Genomic DNA, 24181 nt, shown 5'->3' with positions numbered 1-24181 from the left:
TGGGTTTATAAATGTCTGGATTACGAACGCCTATTTAACCCGGTGTTGGAACCGGGAAGACCATTTCTCAAGGATAGGTTGGACAGCAAAATTTGAAATAGGAATTGTGAACGAATGTATAGTAGAAGAATAATAAGTAGGTGCAGGTAGAGGGTACCTAAATGGCTTTAGATTATGTTCTGGCCATAACCAAATATTGATTACTGAACTGATATTTATATTAACGGTAGATCAGAAGATTGTATTTATGATACAATAGGATTGATTAGGATACACACATACATATTACATATATACATACATACATACATACATATATCTATATAATATATAAATGTATATATATATATATATATATACACACACACACATATATATATATATATACATATATATTCATACTCTAAACATACAAATACATCAACATATACATATATATATATATATATATTATATATATATATATATATATATTCATACTCTAAACATACAAATACATCAACATATATATATATATATATATATTATATATATATATATATATATTGGTGCTTAGACAGATAGAGTCATATAAGTCTGTCTACCTACTTACATACACACATACGCTTATGAACACACACACACACACACACATATATATATATATATATATATCGTTTTCCAGCGTAGAGCAATACATAATCACTATTTGACATTGTCTTATTCCTTGCTTCCTTTCTTCCTTTTCTCCTTCCTTCCTGCCTTCCTTCCTTCCTTTCTTCTTCCCTTATCTCCTTCGTCTTTAATAAACTCTTTTAGTAAGATGTCTAAGACTCTACTTGATGTAATATTTTTCCACAATTTCTAAAAAGCAAAAAATAACCATACCAACAAACCGAATCAGCTTAAAAACAGCCTTATTCTTATTGTCATGGTTAGGCCTATATGTATTTGGCACTGAGCTTACTATGGTTTGGCGCTCGGTCCGGGGAGGCCATGCCTTACTGAGTTACAATATGAAGTTGAAAGAACTTTAAAAGCAACAAGATGCATTAAAGGTAAACTGGAAAGCTATATAGTGAACGTAGCATTTGTGGTTTAGGTATTAAGGGAGAGATACTGCAAAGAACCCTTTAAAATCCCTACAGTTAGCCGTCTGAGATGCAGTATTGGCACTAGCCTTCATTGGAATGGCTGCTATATCACATAAGAATTCATAGTTGTTGTTTAACTTATTCTGTAAAGGAAATATGCTCATTTCCAAAAAGTCAACCTAGGCCTATGATTAGCTTACGAAGTTTGAGATATGGCTGGAAGGTTTTGTTCGGTAAGGTCCTTTATCCTCGCCAACGAAATATTCTTATCGTCTATTTTATGAAAATGAACATAAACTTAATTACTTTTAAATACAAAACATGAATAGAAATCGTATTTGACATTTAAGCAAATAAAAAGAATTGAAAACAGTCATTTTTTAATTTTTTAATCTATGGAAAAAAAAACTCATTTGACTCAATGCAACTAATTGAATCAGGTCATAATCCGTCAGTCTTGTTTAAAGTGTGAGTGAAGACGAGCGCGGTCGCGATTTCATATAATATTATCTCGTTTCGTGATGAGATTTCAACCTGCAGCTGTACATCATTGTGAAATGTAAGCGTAACATTTGATTTCCATGTGTAGTATATCGATTAATGTTCTTTTATGGGCGTTTCCTCGTATGTGTAGATGTTTTGAACTCCGTGCTTTCGAGTTGGGGAAAAATTAGCCAGTTGTTTACTCAAATATAGTTTTACGATACTACAAAATATGAGCTTCCTCTAGTAACATCGAGTGTAATTCATCCTTCAATATGTCATTTGGTTAAATATTTTTCAATGAATAATCTCCAGGGAAGAGTAATTTCATCTATTATATCATAAGAGAGTTCAAACGCCCATACGAGATTTGCCATGACAACGTTGGGCACGGGCGAGCATAGGCCTAGTATACAGCGGGCTGGTTTTATCTGCGTAGATAATCTCAAGTTTTCCTTTATGAATAAATAAATAAACAAATTAGAGATGTATATACTATTTCTCTAAGTTAAATGATAATATCTGAAGATTATTTTCTTGAAAACACGAACGTAGATCTTCAGATTTTAAAATAGATTACGTGAAAGTATTAGCAATTTGATGGGATTTCCTCCAACACTCCAACAATGTTTCTTTTTTTTCAACACCCAATGTGTATCAGATAATGGCTTCATAGGCAGGGGCGTAGGAGCGTTTTCCTGTTTGGGGAGGCTAAAGTTCGAAATAACACTGAAGGCGGAGCCGCAGGCGCGAAGGTATAGGGGGGGGGGGGGGTCTGGGGGGTCTCCCCCAGGAAATTTTTATGTTGAAACACCCTCAGATGCGATTTCCTGGCATCTGACAGCATATTGTATCAAAAACAAAATCATATATTTGGAAGATTTTTATGTGACCAATTCCAATTTTTACACAATAACAATCATAAAATACCAATAGGCCTATATATATATATATATATATATATATATATATATATATATATATATCATCTATCTATCTATCTATCTATATATATATATATATATATATACATTCATGCATATGTTTATTTGTGTGATATTCGTCAACTACATGTGTTCGCGTGTGTCATGTTTTCAATTTATTACTGCGTATCAATAATGTAGTTTGTTACTATAATAGTGTTTGGTAGCCTAATGATGGATAGATTAACATAAGTTTGCACTGTATGCACTGGGGGTCAAACATTTTAAGTGGCTTGATTACCAATATGGGGGCTGCTCTCTGTAAAACAAAGCGAGTGACGAGTGACGGGACTGTGAAACTATGATGCTGGGTACTAACATGATACTTACGTGGCGGGGGTGGGGTGGGAGGGTGAGACTGTACAAGGGCTGTTGCCAGAGATGAAATGCATTTACAAAATGTAAATCTGAATGTTTAAAAGCATATTTTCAGCAAAAAAGTGGGGGGGGGCTAGACCCCCCTGCTCCAACGCCCATGGCTTGTATGTACTGGCAAGCGGTAATGTTGGCTTGTATGTACTGGCAAGCGGTAATGTTGGCTTGTATGTACTGGCAAGCGGTAATGTTGAGCTGCGCACGCTAACATTACAGGAAAATAAAACATCAACCTCGTATACACTGGCAAACGGTAATGTTCGCGCATGCGCAGATTATCAAGGAGAATTCTGAGACCGGGGGATCGTTCAGACCATCACACCGGACACCCGCTTCCCAAGTCACAAACTAAAAGTAAATTACAAATCCATAGATTATGATAAAGTAAATCACAAATAAATCCTTTCATTATTAAAAAAGTAAATCACAACTAATTCCTTACCTTATGATTGACAACATCGCCTTTTTTTGTTTTCTTGGTAATCATCACAAAAACTTTGCAGTAGCAAATGTGCTGACCTTCCCTGAAAATTAAGCCAGAATCGGACCTTTGAGGCCTTATTTCCCTGTTATTTTTCAATTACACATGAGTAAAAATAGCTTTACACTGAAAAGGGAGCATTTCCATCATAATCAATTGCCGACATAAACGAAATTACACTAAATTTCGAAATAGATTGATGTGCTTCCCTTAAGTTCACTCTTCGAGACATCTTTACGAGATGGTGGTTAACTTAAAACCGAAGTCGAAGGTAATTAAAAAAAAATGCTGTTGTAGAACAACATCCGGGAACTTAAGAAGTAATTGTAAGCACTTAATTGGTTTAAAAAAAATCACCTGCCAAATACGTCATTGTAAATTCACAGAAAGCTCCGCAATCCATGGGAAATAACGCATGCGCAATAAGTCCCCTTCAGTCTCTCAAATGTAAACAATAGAGTAAAAAACATACGTCACATTTAATTTAGTGAAAAACATACTTCATATTTAATATAGTGAAAACATACTTCACATTTAAATCGACTGATACGTAAGTTATTATGCTCCATCCCCCATTAAACATATAAGGAAAAACAACAAACTAGCCAGCACTCGTCCATTTCTGATAGCGAATTTATTTTTTGCTAGCAATTAAACTATCATATAATTAACCAACATATTACAGTATTTGTAAACTGTATTTGTTTGTATTTGTAATTTCATGCACATTGAATGTGTGTTTACTGTGTGCTTTCGATGTTTGCATAATAGCTTTGTCTTATGTTTGCACTGTATTTAATTCTTGAAGAACATTTTTTTTAGTATTGTTTTCTCATATTTATAATTATATTAGTCTATTTGCATGTAATTCGTGATGCAATTTTTGTTTGTTTGTATGTTATTTTCTTTTTGTTTATAGTTTTTATATGTGTAATATTATTTACCGAGTTATTTTGTTCTTATGTATAAATCATTAAAGTTCATTTGCATGTGATTTATCTAGCATTTTTGTTTGCTTTGTATGCTACCTTATTTCTATTTCCAACACCCTTTTGATTATTTTTATGTGTGATACAATATAACGAGTTATTTTGTTCCTTTTGTTTGAATATATATACATTTATTAGTTTATATTACTAAAGAGCATACATGAGTGCATCCTGCATTTCCGTTTTAATGAAAAAATTACAACTGCGTTTTATATACACATATCCATTCTACAGTGGCCTACGAACTGTAATTGAATGTAGGCCTACACATATGCACTTGTGGCTGAGTCTAACAAATCAGATATACAATATGTTTTACTTTGTTAGAGGGTGATATTGTATAGCACATTTAAAAATCATTGTAATATATAATACTTGAATATGTAAGAAAATTAACTAAATTATAAGAGACATAGCTATTAAGTTTCTAAAAATAGACTGAGAAACATGAGGCTATGTATTGTTACTCAATATACAGTATGTACCTATTTGTAAATTTGCAATTTAATGATCGAACATTTAAGAATATCATGAATAAAATGTACTGACGTAGTAATGCAAATTATGAACAAATATGTCGCAAATTAACAATCGAATTCTATCATATATTCCCGTAGGCATTCCCGCTCTGAATGTTTAACCGTTTGCTCAATAGATGAAGTTGCTCGTTTCGTATGGGAGTATCTGGCAACCTTTTTCGTACACTCATATGAATTATATTAGGCTTAGACCAAAGACTATATACTGAAGGAAGATAGGAAGGCTCAGGCTTTTAACACACAAATGAGTGTGCTATGAAAAGATGCCAGATACTCCCATGCGAAATGAATGGCTCCATCTCTTGAGCGAGCAACCAAACATTCAGAGCGGTAATGCTTGCGGGTATATAGGATGGAATTCGATTGTAAATTTTGCGACATATTTGTTCATAATTTCCATTACTATATCAGTATATTTTACTCATATATTCGTGATATTCTTAAATTTTAGGTAACTAAATTGCAAATTATGTTTCTCAGTCTATTTTTCAGAAATTCAATAGCTATATCTCTTATTATTTAGTTAATTTTCTTGCAAATTTAAGTATTGTACAGTATATTACAACCATTTTTAAATGTCCTATACAATACCACATTCGAATAAATTAAAACATACTGAATATCTGATTTGTTAAACTTAGCCACAAATGCTTATGTGTAGGCATACATTTAATTACAGTTTGTAGGCCACTGTAAGATGGAGAGATATTAGGTGTATAAAAACACAATTGTATTTTATTTTTTATTGAAATGGAAAAGCATGATGCACTCATGTATAGTTTAGTATTATAAACTAATAAATGTATAAATGTACAATCAGAAGGATCAAAATAACACAAAATTGTATCACACACAAAAGTAATCAAAAGGGGGTTGGAAATAGAAATAAGGTAGCATACAAGCCAACAAAAAAAATGAAAAACAAAGAGATTTACAGTGGATGCCTTGCCTTAATCTTACATCCAATATCAGTGGGGCTTACTCATAAGCAGCACATACTGCATGTATTATACTGTTTGGACTCACCGTTCTTTGTCCTTAGGGAACCTGTGAAATACCAAATGAGGATCGGTTTCTTTTTGTTTATGGCACACAACACACGTGTGTGACTTCTTTACTGTCGGCGCCATGTTTCGTTTGAGTCAACTATCAAATTCTGAATATAAACAAACAGACGACAAACGATGTATACCTACAACGCCATCTGAAATCGGAGCAACCAACTATTGCGTTCACTTTTGGAGTTGCCAACTAGCGTATTAACATTCTATTTTGAGCCTTCCTATCTTCCTTCAGTATATAGTCTTTGGCTTAACCAAAGACTATATACTGAAGGAAGATAGGAAGGCTCAAAATAGAATGTTAATACGCTAGTTGGCAACTCCAAAAGTGAACGCAATAGTTGGTTGCTCCGATTTCAGATGGCGTTGTAGGTATACATCGTTTGTCGTCTGTTTGTTTATATTCAGAATTTGACAGTTGACTCAAACGAAATCATGGCGCCGACAGTAAAGAAGTCACACAAGTGTGTTGTGTGCCATAAACAAAAAGAAACCGATCGTCATTAGGTGTTTCACAGGTTCCCTAAGGACAAAGAACGGTGAGTACAAACAGTATAATACATGCAGTATGTGCTGCTAATGAGTAAGCCCCACTGATATTGGATGTAAGATTAAGGCAAGGCATCCACAGTAAATCTCTTTTGTTTTTCATTTTTTGTTGGTTTGTATGCTACCTTATTTCTATTTCCAACCCCCTTTTGATTACTTTTGTGTATGATACAATTTTGTGTTATTTTGATCCTTTTGATTGTACATTTATACATTTATAATACTAAACTATACATTAGTGCATCATGCTTTTCCATTTCAATAAAAAATAAAATACAATTCTGTTTTTATAGACCTAATATCTCTCCATCTTACAGTGGCCTACAATCTGTAATTAAATGTATGCCTACACATAAGCATTTGTGGCTAAGTTTAACAAATCAGATATACAGTATGTTTTAATTTATTCGAATGTGGTATTGTATAAATCATCTAAAAATGGTTGTAATATACTGTACAATACTTAAATTTGCAAGAAAATTAACTAAATCATAAGAGATATAGCTATTGAATTTCTGAAAAATAGACTGAGAAACATAATTTGCAATTTAGTTACCTAAAATTTAAAAATATCACGAATATAGGAGTAAAATATACTGACGTAGTAATGCAAATTATGAACAAATATGTCGCATAATTTACAATCGAATTTCATCCTATATACCCGTAAGCATTACTGCTCTGAATGTTTGGTTGCTCGCTCAACAGATGGAACCATTCGTTTCGCATGGGAGTATCTGGCATCTTTTCATAACACACTCATTTGTGTGTTAAAAGCCTGAGCCTTCCTATCTTCCTTCAGTATATAGTCTTTGGCTCAGACTGTGTTGCCAGATGGGTTAGTGTGAAAATTCCCTAAACTCATGATAAAAGATCCCCATTTCCACAAATATATTTTCTTCTGATCGTGTAGGCTTTACTCATATAGAAATTACTCACCATAGAAAAGATCCACCATACTTTATATAGAGTGCAAGTAAACTAATTGCAACAATATAAAGATTTACTAATTTTTGCATCTTCATAGAAATTTGTACAAAATATCCCCATTAGACATCCAAAATCCCCAAATCTAGGAATAAATGCCCATATTTGACAACACTGGTTAGCCTCAAGCCTTCCTATATAATCCTTGCCAATCCGACCACCATACAGAGTAGAATAATTCAACATGATCTCGAGTTTATATATTAGCCTAAATGGAGAGTTTGCTGTAAAAATTTACGAGCAATGTTTTCTGGTAAAAGTGAGGCAATTTCACTCAGCTATTTGACTGTTTCGCTTTGGAACTCCTAATATGATAAGTGCCAAGGGTTTCATTTCAATGCAGGTAATTATAACAAATTACGTAATTCAAGTACAGTTAATCAACTTGATCTTGCGTTTATATATTAGTGGAGAGTTTGCTATCAAAATTTACAAGCAATTTTTTTCTGGTTTGAGGCAATTTCATTCAGCTATTTGACTATTTCGCTTTGGAACTCATGCTATATTAATAAGTGCTAAGTGTTTCGTTTTAATGCAGGTAATTATAACATTAAATTACGAAGAAGGTGCAATGATTTTTTTTTATTTTACTTTTTGTACCCCTTTGGCTTGAAATGAAAATGTTTAGTATTTGCTCTCTCATGCTTGTGGTGTTAATCTAAGGTAGGTGCTTCTTGGTTTTGCCTATTCTGAATTACTATTAAGGAGCCATTTGATAAAGTGTTTTTGTTTAACTTCGACGTTAGTTTTTTTGAAGAAGAAGTTAGTAGGCCTACTGCAGGTCAAGTTGTTTGGAGAGAGATCCTGCATCTGTTAGCATTTACAATTAAAATCTTCCGTAATCTGTAGTAAGTTTAATCTCTTTCTTAATATTTCTTTGATGTATTAACGGATTTTGAGCGAAGCGAAAAATCTATTTTTGGGTGAGATAGCCATGGCGTCCTGATGGAAGGTTCCTGTTTGGTAGCTTCCTTGGGTATAAGACTACTAAGATATTCCCAGAGAATTTAACCACAGGTTATCACAGAATTCTAACTTCTGGAGCGAGTATCTCAAAGGTTTCCCTTTAAGACATCGTAATACAACAGGGGACACGCATGTCTGGTCGTGCCACATAGCTATCTCCACCCCGAACAGAGTTAACGCTTCGGTGTGTAAGGGCTGAGAATAGCTGGGAGCCGTTCCACAGCTAATCTCACTCGTGGCTACTACTGATACTCGAGACGTAAACAAACGGACGCCATTGCTCTAATGACGTCACGAGCGTCTTTATCCTGGCGCCAGTTGCTGCCCATCACCATGATACAATTGTGTAGGGTGGGAACAAACTGACGAAGTAGTAGGGAGGGTCCATCAGGACGCCATGGCTATCTCACCCAAAAATAGATTTTTCGCTTCGCTCAAAATCCGTTTTTTGGGCTCAAGCCATGGCGTCCTGATGGAAGAGTACCAGAGAATCAATGTATCGTGGTAGATTTTCCCCCCAGAGTTAAGTGCCTAGGCATTGACAAAATAGCAAAGTAATCTTAGATAAGAACCATAGGAACGAAGTATCCTGCCCCCCATTGGTAGGAAGTTCCCATGGGCTATGCCGACGTCAAAGTGGTATTGAAGGACTATTCATCTTGACAGAAGAGCTTTTTAAGAGCTTAGAGATGAAGCAGAATGTTTGATATTTGTATAGGAACATTCTGAGTAGGTCAGTGGTGGTTGGGCACTGTGTGTAGGATTCATCTCCTGATTATCAGAAGTAAGTATTCGAGTAGGAACCTTACTGAGACAAGGTGAATATAATTTAAGGATAGACATCTTAAATTCTTCATGACCATAAGAAAGGAGGAATAAATAAAACTATGACAGTATGTATTTCATAGTAAGTAGGAGCTGAAAGAGACGCATAAGTAATAAAATAGAAATTTTATTTCACAATGCAGAAATTAAATAATTTACAGCAAAAGTAAAGTTCATTTACAGTAATAATAATGTACATAGAAATAAAGGCTTGCTCTTGAATCTGAAAGGGAATTTCAGGATTAGTAGGTACTCGTTCTCGAGGAACGCAAGTCTTTAAATAACACATCATGCTCAAGGCATGCGGCACTTGTGTAACACTATGACATTTCACCTGGGATAAGAACAGTTATAAAAGCACTAAGTGTTTTTAGACATCACTATGAATCACTCGAGGGTCAACATAGGCACCCGAAGAGTTAGAGTCCCAAATAACTCACTGTTCTACGCAGAGTTAGGTGCAGGTTTCATAACACTACCTGCGGCTACCACAAAATGTTTGATTTCGTGCACTTGTTTCGCATAATGTTTAAAGAAAACTCGCGAGGACTTCCAGCCCGTAAAGTTTTTAAGGCTCTCAAAGTCCATGCTCTGAAAGAAGTTCAGAGAAGATGCCACTTTTCTAGGATCATGACCAGCGGGTGTACTGTTCGGATCCGCTCTGCGAATGAAGTAGGTGATTTTCGCTCTTAATTGTTTCAGTGACAGGTCGCTGCCCGATGTTTCTCCTTTGAAGAGTTGGCCTCCACCAAAGTTTGAAGTTCTGCGAAGATAGACCTTGAGGCTCTCTACTGGACATAGAGAGACATCCTCCTTCAGGGGGCATATTCTCCAAGGGCCCCATCTTTTGGTGGGTAATTCATTTTTGGCGAGAAACGTCGGATCAGGGGAGAGGGTCACTTCTCCTGAATCAGCAAACAGGATGTGTCCCTCTTCTCTTGATAATGCCACTATTTCGCTGACTCGAGCTCCCGAGGCGAGAGCAAATAAAAATATAACTTTCTGAGTCAGATCCTTGAGGGGGCATGAATCGTTGTCCAAGTTGGAGGCGAAATGGAGCACCTTGTCTAGTGACCAGGAGATCGGTTTCGGAGGGGGTGCTGGGCGTAGGCGAGCACATGCTTTCGGCAGTTTGTTAAAGATGTCGTTGGACAGATCAATTTGGAAAGCATATAGAATTGGTCTAGTCAAAGCCGATTTGCAGGTTGAAATCGTATTGGCTGCTAATCCTTGTCCATGAAGGTGAATGAAGAAGGACATACAGAAATCAATGGTGATTTCTTTAGGGTTTTTTGCTTTAACAAAGGAGACCCATTTCCTCCAGGATGATTCATATTGCCGTCTCGTGGATTCGGTCTTGTATTCCTCTAGGAAGTCTAGACTTTTCTTCGAGATCCCAAACCTCTTCTTTGCGGCAAGGGAGAGAAAATCATGAGATGAAGGTCCTTGATTTTCGATGATGAAGCGAAGACAGTCGACTTCTGTACTTGTTGAGAGAGAACTGGGCCCGGGAGAGGGATCAGCTTGGGCTGCAGCTCCAGGACCAGGGGGTACCAGTTGCTCCGGGGCCACTTGGGAGCCACTAGGGCCGCTGTCCCTTTGAAGGTTCTCAGTTTGGAGAGGACTTTCAACAGAAGGTTGGTGGGAGGGAACAGGTATATCTTCGACCATCTGTTCCAGTCCAGTGACATGGCGTCCACCGCTTCTGCTTTGGGGTCCTCGTACGGGGCTACGTACAGAGGAAGTTGATTGTTGTCGCTCGTTGCAAAGAGATCTATCTGAAGTTCTGGGACTTGATGAGAGATGAAGGAGAATGATCTTGCGTCTAGAGACCATTCCGACTCTATCGGGTTTGTCCGAGATAGAGCATCCGCTGTCACGTTGCGGAATCCTTGTAGGTGAACTGCAGACAGGTGCCACTTCTTCTTCTCCGCCAGACGGAAGATTGGGAGAAGCACCTGATTTATCTGGGGCGATCTTGAGCCCTGGCGATTGAGACAACGAACTACCACCGAGTTGTCTAGGGTTAGACGGATGTGGATCGAGGGCGGCGGGGATAGCTTCTTCAGAGTAAGAAGGACCGCCATGGCCTCCAAGATGTTTATGTGGAACGTCTTGAATAGTGGAGACCAGGTCCCTTGAGCTTGTTTCAGGTGGGAGTGACCTCCCCAGCCCTCCAGTGAGGCATCCGTGTGGATGTTGAGTGATGGAGGAGGGTGTTGGAGAGGAATGGACCTTTTCAGGGCCATTGCTTCCGACCACGGCTTTAGGAGGCGTCGAAGTCTGTTTGGAAGCCGTCTCTTGAGGTCTCTTCGAGCGATGGATGCCGATCGTCTCCAGACTCCCGCGGCATCCTTTAGCTGTGCACGAAGCACTGGGTTTGTCACTGAGGCGAATTGTAGAGAGCCTAGAACTCGTTCCTGCTGTCGTCTTGAAATGCGTTTGGATTTCAGTAGTCGCTTGACAGACCCTGCTATTTCCTTCCTTTTCTTCTGGGGGATGGAAAGGCGGTGTGACTGAAGATTCCAGTGGATTCCCAGCCACTGAAACTTCTGAGCTGGAGAGAGGCGAGATTTCTTCTCGTTGATCTTGAATCCCAGGTGTTCTAGGTACTGGGTAACTTCGTCGCAAGACTTTGTACACTCTTCGGGCGATGGAGCCCAGACTAGCCAGTCGTCGAGGTAGGCCATCACCTGGACGTTTCTTAGGCGGAGCTGTTGTACTATGGCATCCGCCAGCTTTGTGAAGATCCGAGGGGCCACATTGAGGCCGAATGGCATGGCCCGGAAGGCGTAGCTTTTCCTTTGGAGTCGAAATCCTAGGTAGGAGGAAGCGTGATGGTTCATTGGAATGTGCCAATAGGCATCCGCCAGGTCTATAGAGACCGTGTAGGAACCTTGAGGCAGAAGGGTCCTTATTTGTTGAAGCGTCAGCATCTTGAATTTGTTGTTCTCTATGAACTTGTTGAGGGGGGATAAGTCCAGAATGACTCTGAGCTTGTCTGAGTCCTTCTTGGGAACGCAAAACAGTCTCCCTTGGAACCTGGTGGACTTTACCTTCCTTATCACCTTCTTGTTCAAGAGGTCTAGAACATATTCTTCCAGAATGGGGGTCGATTGTTGGAAGAACCGCTGGAAGATTGGGGGTGGTTGCACCCAACTCCAGCCTAGACCGTTCTTGATGATGCTGTGTGCCCAAGGATCGAAGGTCCAACGATCCTGGAATTGGCGGAGTCTTCCTCCCACCGGAAGCACTTCATTGCTTCTGGTGTCCCGAGGACTTGTTGCCTCGGCCGCTAGCTCCCTTTCCTCCTCTACCTCTGGAGGGACGACGAGAGGCGTCTCTGCTTGCACCCCTGGACGAGCCTCTACCTCTGGCATGAAAGGTAGTGGATGGCTGTTCAAAGGCAGGGGTGAAGACCGGTGACTGTGACAACACCGGTTGGGGGACCAATTGAAAGGTCTGTTGTGGTTGGGCAACCACTTGGGAGGTAGCGGGTCCCGGAAACTGACGTCTTTGTTGACGTTGCTGGGGTTTCGGTTTCTGAGGTTTCCTCTTAGGCTGAGGTCCATCGTCCTGAGAGGTTTTCCTTTTCCTGGACATGCCCCACTTGTGGAGAAGGTTCCTATTCTCCGTGGCGGCTCTGTCCGTTATTTCCTTGACAAGGTCCGAAGGAAACAGGTGCTTTCCCCAGATGTTGGAGGAAATCAGCCTCCGGGGTTCGTGTTTCACGGTGGCACCGACAAACACGAATTCACGACAGGCTCTACGAGCCTTTATGAAATGGTACAAGTCCTTCATTACCGTCAGTAAGTGGGATTTGGCCAGTACCATGTAGTGATCGGGTACTGCTGTGTCACAGGCCATAACTTCAAGTTGGACTTGATGAGAAAGAGACGCTGCAAGCCTCTCCTTCGTGTCTTGTTCCCGGCGAAGGAGGTGATCATTGAGCTTAGGGAGGTCTTCATTAAACTGACGTCCGGCAACGTCAGGATCAAGCCTACCCACAACGAAAGTATGTTGGACATCTTTCCATTGTCTAGTGTCAGGGGGCGTTACGATGGAGAAGGGTCTGCACTCCTCCAGTGCAGGGCAGGGTTTCCCTTCTTCCGCCGCCTTAAGGCATGCAGCCAAGGCCTTTTCCAAAAATGGAAGAATCGCAGTGTCGGGAGCGACATAAGTAGGATGCTTCTTGCTCAAGGCAGGAAGCTTAGAGCAGGTAAAGCCCCTGCTCTTAAATGCGGAGGCTAGCATAGCCTGGGCCTTTGCGAGATCGAACACTATCTCTTCCTTAGGTTCGGTCTCCTCCTTCGAGGCAGGTTCAGAACGAAGCCGGACGTAACAGTCCGGGTAGGCCTCGAAGCTTGGGAAGAATTCCACATCTTCCAACGGGACCGTGCCGATTTTGTCACTAACAAAGATCCTGCCGGTCGCAATAACCATATGCTCTGCATACCTCCACGGGTTGGCATGAGAGCAAGCTGGGAGATCCTTAACCGAGATCTTCTTCGGTTCTCTGGATCCAATCATAGACCTGATGGACTCCTGGTTCTCCTTCAGTCTGTCGTCCATGACAGCTCTAATCAGTCGGATCAGTTCTTGTGTAGAGGAAGAAGGATCCGGGGTCGAGGAGGTAGACGGAATGGACACATCCGTCGGTGTAGGAGTAGGCGGAGGGATGGACGAGGGAGTAGCTCCAATCTCCGACTCGGTGTATTCCACCTTGTCTTCGTCCTCTTCGGCTCCTTGAGCCATAAGCGTCTTCTCCGTGTCTTCCGAGACGTCAGAGATCTGTTCATCCTCTTCGGAATCTAGGCGACACTCGTGCATGGACTGAGCCATGACCACATCAGGTTCCACCGTAATTTGGACAGTGGGGATTGCTTCCTTTGGAACCACTGAATCAGGGGAGGCCTTAGGGAACAGCAGGGACCTCAGTTCTTCGGTGGCCAGGTACGGTCCAGTGGCATTCCTCTGAAAACCACGCACCCACTTGCGCAGTTTCTCACGAGCAATGTCTCTAACCTCCGCTGAGGGAGGGTTATGGAAGGCCTCAACTAGGTAGGCCTGGCAGACCGTACAATCCAGTGGATTCCAGAACTTCCAATCCCCTCTCTTGTCTGAGCAAGGGGCGTGAGTCCTGCACGCCGTATGTCCGTAAAACTGGGAGCGTTTCACGGCACAGTATGCGAAATCGCACTTCATCTGCTCCTCCTGTGGAAGAAAGAGAAAATGAGTATGGGGGAGTCATAGGAATGGCTCTTAAATTAAGTTAATATTAATCATTAATTTTAACTTATATAAGGTGTGATGCATAGAGAGTGAAACAGTAAGGGAGAACACGCTCCATGCATCTCGCCCGGCTGGTTACCATAGGCTTGGTCCTGGGATAATCCAAATGACCGAGATCATTGGATATAGTTTCCTAGGATTCCCATTATATTGGAACTCCATGGAAAGCCAAGGACAAGGTTGGGATCGAATTCATTCGGTTCCCAGATAAGAGCCAGAAGGTCTCATTAAGGGTAACTGCTTCTGGCAACCAGCCGTGCTAAGATGCACATAGCATGCTGGAAATAGAAGAATGCAAAGAGACAGCATGATCACTAATAGAGCAGTACTAGGTACTGATCTTAGAAGCAAAGCAGCTTATCTATTTGCCAGGTAGGGCTATCTTAGTCTTATGATAGCTACAGAGAGGGGGTGCAAGTATTCTTGACGCCTCCGGGGTATCCGGCAAGCCGCCGGCACGCCGGAGCTCGCTCCAGCATAGATTCTGGCATTAGAACAGACAATTTTCAAAAGTCAGTTAGATACCAGGATGGCGGCCGCCGGCACAACGGCGGCACGCCGGCAGGGAGCGGCGGCTCCGGCAGCCGGAGGATGCCGGATTGGTGACTGGGGTAAGGATGGTACAGGTAGTATCGGGTTGCCGGCAGTATATGCCGGCACTCCGGAGATCGACCGGCAAGCGGACGATTAGATAGGAGTAGGAGAGCCGCCGGTAGTAGCCGGCGGCAGCCGGCAGTCCCTCGGAACACGGGGGGCTGGCGGCAAGGTTAGGGAAGTCACCAAGAGGCAGGTATTGCCGGCATAAGAGGCGGCAAGAGACCGGCACCCAGATAGATAGAGAGACAGGGGGAGGGGGGGAAGGATGCAGGAAGTACCTTCAGGGTTCCAGACATCCCTCCCCCTCCCTGAGGGGGTGTACCCATGATAGAGACAGGCTCTATCATCCATATGCAGGGGTCACTAGGGACCGGGAGCAGGTAGCCCAAGGGAGGACTAGGGAACACCCAAGATGGGGGGGGGGGGGGAGACTCCCTTATGCAGAGCTACACTAGGAACTAACCTTATAGGACACTATGAAGGTATATGTACCAGAGCGGACTGCACAAGGAAGCTCGGGTAGCCCTACTCATCCACCCTAAGGAGGAGTTGTAGGACAGGGGACAGATGAGTATAAACTAACCTAAGCATAGGCTAGGCTATACAAGAGATAGGTGGGGAGGGAGAAGAGAGGGGTCTTCCCAGGAAGGGTTTCTGTACCAGAGCGGCCACAAAGGGAAGGGAGGACACTCCCTAACCTAAGATTAGGCTGATCGGCTAAAACGGTGCAAGAGTACAGTTTCAGCATGGAACAGAGAAACCTTCCTAACCCGACCTAGATTAGGGCTAAAAGTCCTGAACTAGGCAAGGAAGAAGACGAATCGCTATCGCAGGAAAGTCGCAGACTATCCTAGCCATAGAGGTAGGCTAGCCTAACCTCACTCTCAGACGCAATCCTAAAGGGGGTTCATTCCTTTAGGGAGGACTGAGAGGCGATATAATACTCTATTAGACAATGAATCCCTTTACTCAGAAAAGGGATCAAGGCTAATTAGAGGGAATGCCAAGGCAGGGGATGAAGGAAGCATATAGGGGTCCTAAGGTTAGGTTAGGCTAGTAAGAATCACTGACTAGCCTATCCCCTATATGGTCCCTGAAGGCGAAAACATTTGCATCACTAGTCAAAAGTATTGTAAAATAATAATGCCACTATCTTCATAACTTAGTCTAGGATCACTGATAAATCATGCATGAACACTTGTATATAGGCTCCTGGCCTGGGGGCTATAGTAGCCGACTGGTATGAGGTCAATCGATGACCGATAAAAAGCGTCTAAACACGAAATAAAAGTTCCTAGCTATGAAGACTAAATAAACTAATGTATTCGATTAGTATATAAGGCCGGAAGCGTTGTTGTGGCTAACTAAATAAGACATGCAAAACAACAACGACGCCATAAAATGGCGGGTCCGGTAGAGGCACAGCTCTGCCACAAAACATCAATTATTTCGCAAAATAATATTTACTTTACGGCCAGAGCTTAATTAAACAATACTGGAACCTTGTACTCAACTTTCCAGAAGAAGGCGAGGCTGAAGGTAACGACATAGCGAAGATGCAAAACGATAAAGTTCACACAAGGGAAAATCCGTCTCAGTAGGGCAGCTACTAAACAAAGGATAAAGACGCTCGTGACGTCATTAGAGCAATGGCGTCCGTTTGTTTACGTCTCGAGTATCAGTAGTAGCCACGAGTGAGATTAGCTGTGGAACGGCTCCCAGCTATTCTCAGCCCTTACACACCGAAGCGTTAACTCTGTTCGGGGTGGAGATAGCTATGTGGCACGACCAGACATGCGTGTCCCCTGTTGTATTACGATGTCTTAAAGGGAAACCTTTGAGATACTCGCTCCAGAAGTTAGAATTCTGTGATAACCTGTGGTTAAATTCTCTGGGAATATCTTAGTAGTCTTATACCCAAGGAAGCTACCAAACAGGAACCTTCCATCAGGACGCCATGGCTTGAGCCCAAAAAATAGTATATTAGACATTTATGCCACCCTATAATAGATTACCGGCTTGAATGAAGCAATTACCCTTGGTATACTGAGCTCTTGTGTTGGACATTATATGATCGCCCTGTAACCTTATCCTATGGTTATTTAAGTTGTTGGGACTTATTAAGCTTAAATAGATGTATCAATTATAACATCTAAAGTGTGTATGTGGGCCAAAGTTAGCCATTTAACAGTTATTAAGGAAACTGTCCAAGGTGTATGTTTACACAGTAACCTATTGAAAGCGAGGGTTATGGAATTACAGTTTATGACAAAACAACATTTCCAGTAGAAAGAACAGTTTTTCTTTCGGTAAATAGTTTGATGTGTACCATCTATTATGAATTTTGTTTTACACTAAACCAATTGGGAGCTTTTGTATATCAGCGGCCAGTTCCTCAAGCAAGCATAATATATACAGTAGACATCAACTAAACTAAACTTCCCCCCTAACCTAACTTACTAGCTGTGTCCTTACCTACTTGCCTAGGTGGGAGGGGAAGGGGCTAAGGCCCCCCTGAGACCCCCCTCTTACACTGCTGTTTACTTTGGCATCATACATATATGTGGCCACTATTCTACATACACCCAACCAATTGTCGTTTATGGTATGTTATGGACATAATCTGTTATTATTATAGGAATATATGGGACAAACTTTACTAATACAGCCATCATCATACATACATATGGCCACTATTCTACATACACCCAACCAATTGTTTTTTTATTATTATTATTATTATTAGCCTATTATTATTATTATTACTACCTGTTAAGCTATAACATTAGTTGGAAAAGCAGGATGATATAAGGCCAGGGGCTCCAACAGGGAAAACAGCCCAGTGAGGAAAGGAAACAAGGATAATTAACATTTTAAGAACAGTTAACATTAGGATAAATATTTCCTATATAAACTATGAACACTTTAACAAAGCAGAATGAAGAGAAATAAGACAGAATAGTGTACCTGCATGTACCCTCAAGCAAGAGAACCCTAACAAGACAGTGGAAGACAATGGTATAGAGGCTATGTCACTACCCAAGGCTAGAGAACAATGTTTTGATTTTGGAGTGTCCTTCTACCCTTACGAAGAGGAAAGTGGCCACTGAACAATTACAGTGAAGTGATTAACCACTTCGGTGAAGAAGAATTGTTTGGGAATCTCAGTGTTGTCAGGTGTATGAGGACAGAGGAGAATACGTAAAGAATAGGCCAGACTATTTGGTGAATGTGTAAGGAAAAGGAAAATGAACTGTAACCATAGAGAAGAATCCGATGTACTGTCTGGCTAGTCTAAGGACCCCATAACACTCTCGCGGTAGTATCTCAATGGGTGACCAGTGCCCTGGCCTACCTACTACCTGTAAAACACTACTTTTACCATACACAACATATACAAATCTCGTCAATTTCTTGATGCAAATCTGCCTTTAGCTTCAGCTGAGACTCAAGATACTATCATATCAGGTGATTTTAATGCTCATCACCCTTTCCTGCACTAACACTGCTGGAAATCATCTCTTTTCTTTACTCGGAGATTTCAATGATTTTAAACTTCTCAACAATGTTGAAACTGCTACTCTCACAGCTGGAGGGAGGTTGGATCTTGCCTTTGCCTCTCGTAACTTATGCAACAACTCTACATGGGGAATGCATCCTGTGCTCACCAGTGACCACTATGGCACTGTCTTTATTTACACAGAGCAACTGCCTGACGCTCCTCCTCGTTTCTAATAGGGGGAACCCTGACCTTGTTAAATGAGACCTATTTGAACGATATATGGCATCTTGGGCAGATGTCTATGCAGAAGATCCTTCCATAGATCCTGAACTTATACTCTTAAATCTAAACTCGCAATTAAATGAAGCAGGTGCCTCTTCTGTGCCCAAGAAAAATCCCTCAACCAAGATCCATAAAGATGCTTGGTACTACAACTCTCGAATCAAGGAAATGAACACTTGCCTCAACAGAATCGGAAAACTCTTCAGAAGGCATAATACTGATCAATTGCATCAGACACTATACCTCTAATAATAGACCATTCTTTACAAGTAGCAGAGGTCAAAAAACAAAAATGGTTTGACTGGTGTTCTGAGGTTAGAGTGAGCCCTCGTTTATCGCGGTAGATAGGTTCCAGACCCGACTGCGATAGGTGAAAATCCGCGAAGTAGTGACACCATATTTACGTATTTATTTAACATGTATATTCAGACTTTTAAAACCTTCCCTTGTACGTAGTACTGTTAACAAACTACCCTTTAATGTACAGAACACTTAATGCATGTACTACAGTACCCTAAACTAAAACAGGCACAAATATTAAAGGCGATTTTATATCATGCGTTTCCTAAACATGCCAAAAAGCACGATAAAAAATGGCAACCAATGTTTTGTTTACGTTTATCTCTGATCATAATGAAGAAACAAACTCATTTACACATCTGTGTATAGGTTAGTTTTTGCATCGATTATATTGATTATTCAGTACAGTATGTTGATTTTGTTATTTACCAATGTTTTACTTAATTTTTCTTGGGACTTCCAAATGAAATGTTTTTCTTTATGACGCCACCTGAAACGACGGCGTCATAAATTACGCTCAGTAAACAACCACGCTCAGTAAACAAACAAAGGCATTTAACGCGCATGATGAAAGTGATAAAACGGATTTTGAGCGAAGCGAAAAATCTATTTTTGGGTGAGATAGCCATGGCGTCCTGATGGAAGGTTCCTTTTTGGTAGCTTCCTTGGCTATATAAACTACTAGATATTCCCAGAGAATTTAACCACAGGTTATCACAGAATTCTAACTTCTGGAGCGAGTATCCTAAAGGTTTCCCTTTAAGACATCGTATATCAACAGGGGACGCATGTATTAACGCGCCACATAGCTATCTGCACCCCACATAGAGTTAACACTTCGATGTGTAGGGGCGGAGAATAGCTGGGGAGCCATTCCACAGCTAATCTCGTCTGTGGCTACTTTTGGTACTCGAGACGTAAACAAACGGGCGCCATTGCTAAATGACGTCACGTCCGTCCTCATCCTGAAGCCAGTTGCTTGCCGATCACCATGATACAGAAGGACAGGGTGGGACCTGAAAGACTGGACGAAGTAGCAGGGAGGGTCCATCAGGACGCCATGGCTATCTCACCCAAAAATAGATTTTTCGCTTCGCTCAAAATCCGTTTTTTGGGCTCAAGCCATGGCGTCCTGATGGAAGAATACCAGAGAATCAGTGTATCGTGGTAGATTTTCCCCTTTAGTGTAAGTGCCGAGGGCTTTGAATAGAGTAAGCATGGTAATCTTGATAGAGGTACCGTGGGGCTGAAACTCCCTGCCCCCCTTGGCAGAGAAGTCCCAACGGACCATGCTGAGGATCAAAGTGGTTCTTGAAGGGCTACCCACCTTGCGGAGAGAACGTGAAGAACTCGGAGACAAGACAGAATGGTTGCTATTCGTATAGGAACATTCTCAAAAAACAGACAAGTGGTGGTTAGGCACTGTATATTATAAGGAGAACAGTCTGGTCTCGAAGGTATAGCGCAAGTAAGTATTCAATTAGGAATATTACATAGCAAGGGTGAGTATATAATAGGGATTGACCCAATTATCTTCGTCTGTTTTATAGAGGAAAAAGGGGAAGGATAATGAAACTATGACAACCATGTATTTCATAGTATAAGTAGGAGCGGATTGAGACGCACAAGTAAATCAAATAGAAATTTTATTTCACAATTGCAGAATATGGTAATAAATGCAATAAGGTATGTAAAGGTATTTACAATAAAATTATAATGTACATAGTAATGAAAGACTTCGCTCTTGAATCTGAAAGAAAATTTCAAATTATTAGAAAGCACGGGTTCCAGAGGAACATTAGTCTTTTAAAAGAAAAACACATCATGCACTAGGCATACGGCACTCATGTGACGACTATGACATTTCACCTGAGAGAAGAACAGTCTATGAAAAACACTAAGTGTCTTTGAATTCACTACGTTTCACGTGAGGGTCAACATAGGCACCCGAGGAGTTAGAGTCCCAAGTAACTTGCTGTTCTATGCAGAGTTAGGTGCAGGTTTCATAACACTACCTGCGGCTACCACGAAATGTTTGACTTCATGCACTTGTTTCGCGTAATGCTTGAAGAAAACACGCGAGGATTTCCAGCCTGTGAAACTCTTGAGGCTTTCGAAATCCATACTCTGAAAGAAATTCAGAGACGATGCGACTTTTCTAGGATCATGACCTGCGGGTGTACTGTCAGGATCCGCTCTGCGAATGAAGTAGGTGATCTTCGCTCTTAGTTGTTTCAGTGACAGGTCGCTGCCCGATGTTTCTCCTTTGAAGAGTTGGCCTCCACCAAAGTCAGAAGTTCTACGAAGATAGACCTTGAGGCTCTCTACTGGACATAGAGAGACATCTTCTTTCAGGGGGCAGATTCTCCAAGGGCCCCATCTTTTGGTGGGTAGTTCGTTTTTAGCGAGAAACGTCGGATCCGGGAAGAGGGTAAGGTCTCCTGAGTCTGTAAACAGAATGTGACCCTCGTCCCTTGATAATGCCACTATTTCGCTGACTCGGGCTCCTGAAGCAAGAGCAAAAAGAAATATAACCTTTTGAGTCAGATCCTTGAGAGGGCACGAATCGTTGTCCAAACTGGAGGCAAAATGGAGCACCTTGTCCAGAGACCAGGAGATAGGTTTTGGTGGGAGTGCTGGGCGTAGACGAGCGCATGCCTTCGGCAGTTTATTGAAGATGTCGCTGGACAGATCAATCTGGAAGGCGTACATTAGTGGTCTAGTCAAGGCCGATTTGCAAGTAGAAATTGTGTTGGCTGCTAAGCCTTGTCCATGAAGGTGAATGAAGAAGGACATGCAAAAATCGATGGTGATTTCCGTAGGATTTTTTGCCTTGACGAATGATACCCATTTTCTCCAGGATGATTCGTATTGCCGTCGTGTGGATTTGGTCTTGTATTCCTCGAGGAAGTCTAGACTTTTCTTCGAGATCCCAAACCTTTTCTTCACAGCTAGGGAGAGAAAATCATGAGATGAAGGTCCCTGATTTTCGATGATGAAGCAAAGACAGTCGACTTCTGTACTTGCTGGGCGAGAACTGGGCCCGGGAGAGGGATCAGCGTGGGTTGTAGCTCCAGGACTAGGGGGTACCAGTTGCTCCGGGGCCACTTGGGAGCCACTAGGGCCGCTGTTCCTTTGAAGGTTCTCAGTTTGGAGAGGACTTTTAGCAGAAGGTTGGTGGGAGGGAACAGGTAGATCCTGGACCATCTGTTCCAATCCAGTGACATGGCGTCCACTGCTTCTGCCTTGGGGTCCTCGTACGGGGCCACATATCGAGGAAGTTGATTGTTGTCGCTCGTTGCGAGGAGATCGATCTGGAGTTCTGGGACTTGGTGAGAGATGAAGGAGAAGGATCTTGCGTCTAGAGACCATTCCGACTCTATCGGGCTTGTTCGAGATAGAGCGTCCGCCGTCACGTTGCGGAATCCTTGTAGGTGAACTGCAGACAGGTGCCATTTCTTCTTCTTCTGCCAGACGGAAGATTGTTAGAAGCACCTGATTTATCTGGGGCGATCTCGAGCCTTGGCGATTGAGACATCGGACTACCACCGAGTTGTCCAGGGTCAGACGAATATGGATCGAGGGAGGCGGGGAGAGTTTCTTCAGAGTTAGAAGGACCGCATGGCCTCCAAGATGTTGATGTTAAACGTCTTGAATAAGGGAGACCATGTTCCTTGAGCCTGTTTTTGGTGGGAGTGACCTCCCCAACCCTCCAGCGAAGCGTCCGTGTGGATGTTGAGTGATGGAGGTGGGTGTTGAAGAGGGATGGACCTTTTCAGGGCCTTTGCTTCCGACCACGGCTTTAGGAGCAGCCGAAGTCTGTTTGGGAGCCGTCTCTTGAGGTCTCTTCGAGCGATGGATGCGGAACGTCTCCAGACTCCCGCGGCATCCTTTAGCTGTGCACGTAGCACTGGGTTTGTCACTGAGGCGAACTGTAGAGAGCCTAGAACTCGTTCCTGCTGACGTCTTGAGATCCGTTTGGATTTCAGCAGTTTTTTGACAGACCCTGCTATTTCCTTCCTTTTCTTCTGGGGGATGGAAAGGCGGTGTGACTGAAGGTTCCACTGGATTCCTAACCATTGGAACTTCTGAGCTGGAGAGAGGCGAGATTTCTTCGCGTTTATCTTGAATCCCAGGTGTTCTAGGAACTGGGTAACTTTGTTGCAGGATCTTAAACAATCCTTGGGCGATGGAGCCCAGACCAGCCAGTCGTCGAGGTAGACCATCACCTGGACGCCTCGGAGGCGAAGCTGTTGAACGATGGCGTCTGCCAGCTTTGTGAAGATCCGAGGGGCCACGTTGAGGCCGAAGGGCATGGCCCTGAAGGCGTAGCTTTTCCTTTGGAGTCGAAATCCTAGGTAGGAGGAAGCGTGGTGGTTCATTGGAACGTGCCAGTAGGCATCCGCCAGGTCTATGGAGACCGTGTAGGAACCTTGAGGCAGAAGGGTCCTTATCTGTTGAAGAGTCAGCATCTTGAACTTGTTGAGGGGGGATAAGTCTAGAATGACTCTGAGTTTGTCGGAGTCCTTCTTTGGGACGCAAAACAGTCTCCCTTGGAACCTGGTTGACTTTACCCTCCTTATCACCTTCTTGTTCAAGAGATCTAGGACATATTCTTCCAGAAGGGGGGTTGATTGTTGGAAGAATTGCTGGAAGGTTGGGGGTGGTTGAGTCCAACTCCAGCCTAGACCCTTCTTGACGATGCTGTGTGCCCAGGGATCGAAGGTCCAACGATCCTGGAATTGGCGGAGTCTTCCTCCCACCGGAAGCACTTCATTGCTTCTGGTGTCCCGAGGGTTTACTGCCTCGGCCGCTAGCTCCCCTTCCTCCTCTGCCTCTGGAGGGACGGCGAGATGCGTCTCTGCCTGCACCTCTGTTTGAGCCTCTACCTTTGGGA

At 42.2% G+C, this 24181-nt stretch overlaps 1 long non-coding RNA gene across 3 annotated transcripts in view; it reads left to right on the top strand.

Annotated features, from left to right (window-relative positions):
- The first annotated feature begins 1528 nt into the window (after positions 1 to 1528).
- Positions 1529 to 24181, top strand: part of LOC137625981 (uncharacterized) — a 229231-nt gene continuing 206578 nt past the window's right edge. The window contains exon 1 of one of the 3 annotated variants that reach the window (XR_011040953.1): positions 1529 to 1632. This is a non-coding gene — a long non-coding RNA (uncharacterized lncRNA). Of the gene's footprint in view, positions 1633 to 7702; positions 7864 to 8234; positions 8369 to 24181 lie in introns of those variants that run through there. The other 2 variants (XR_011040954.1, XR_011040955.1) reach the window with 2 other exon arrangements.

The sequence above is a fragment of the Palaemon carinicauda genome, chromosome 33 (assembly GCF_036898095.1).
Source record: "Palaemon carinicauda isolate YSFRI2023 chromosome 33, ASM3689809v2, whole genome shotgun sequence".
Taxonomy (NCBI): domain Eukaryota; kingdom Metazoa; phylum Arthropoda; class Malacostraca; order Decapoda; family Palaemonidae; genus Palaemon; species Palaemon carinicauda.
The sequence above is the reverse complement of the archived record's forward strand: the minus strand, read 5'-3'. Positions and strand labels throughout refer to the sequence as shown.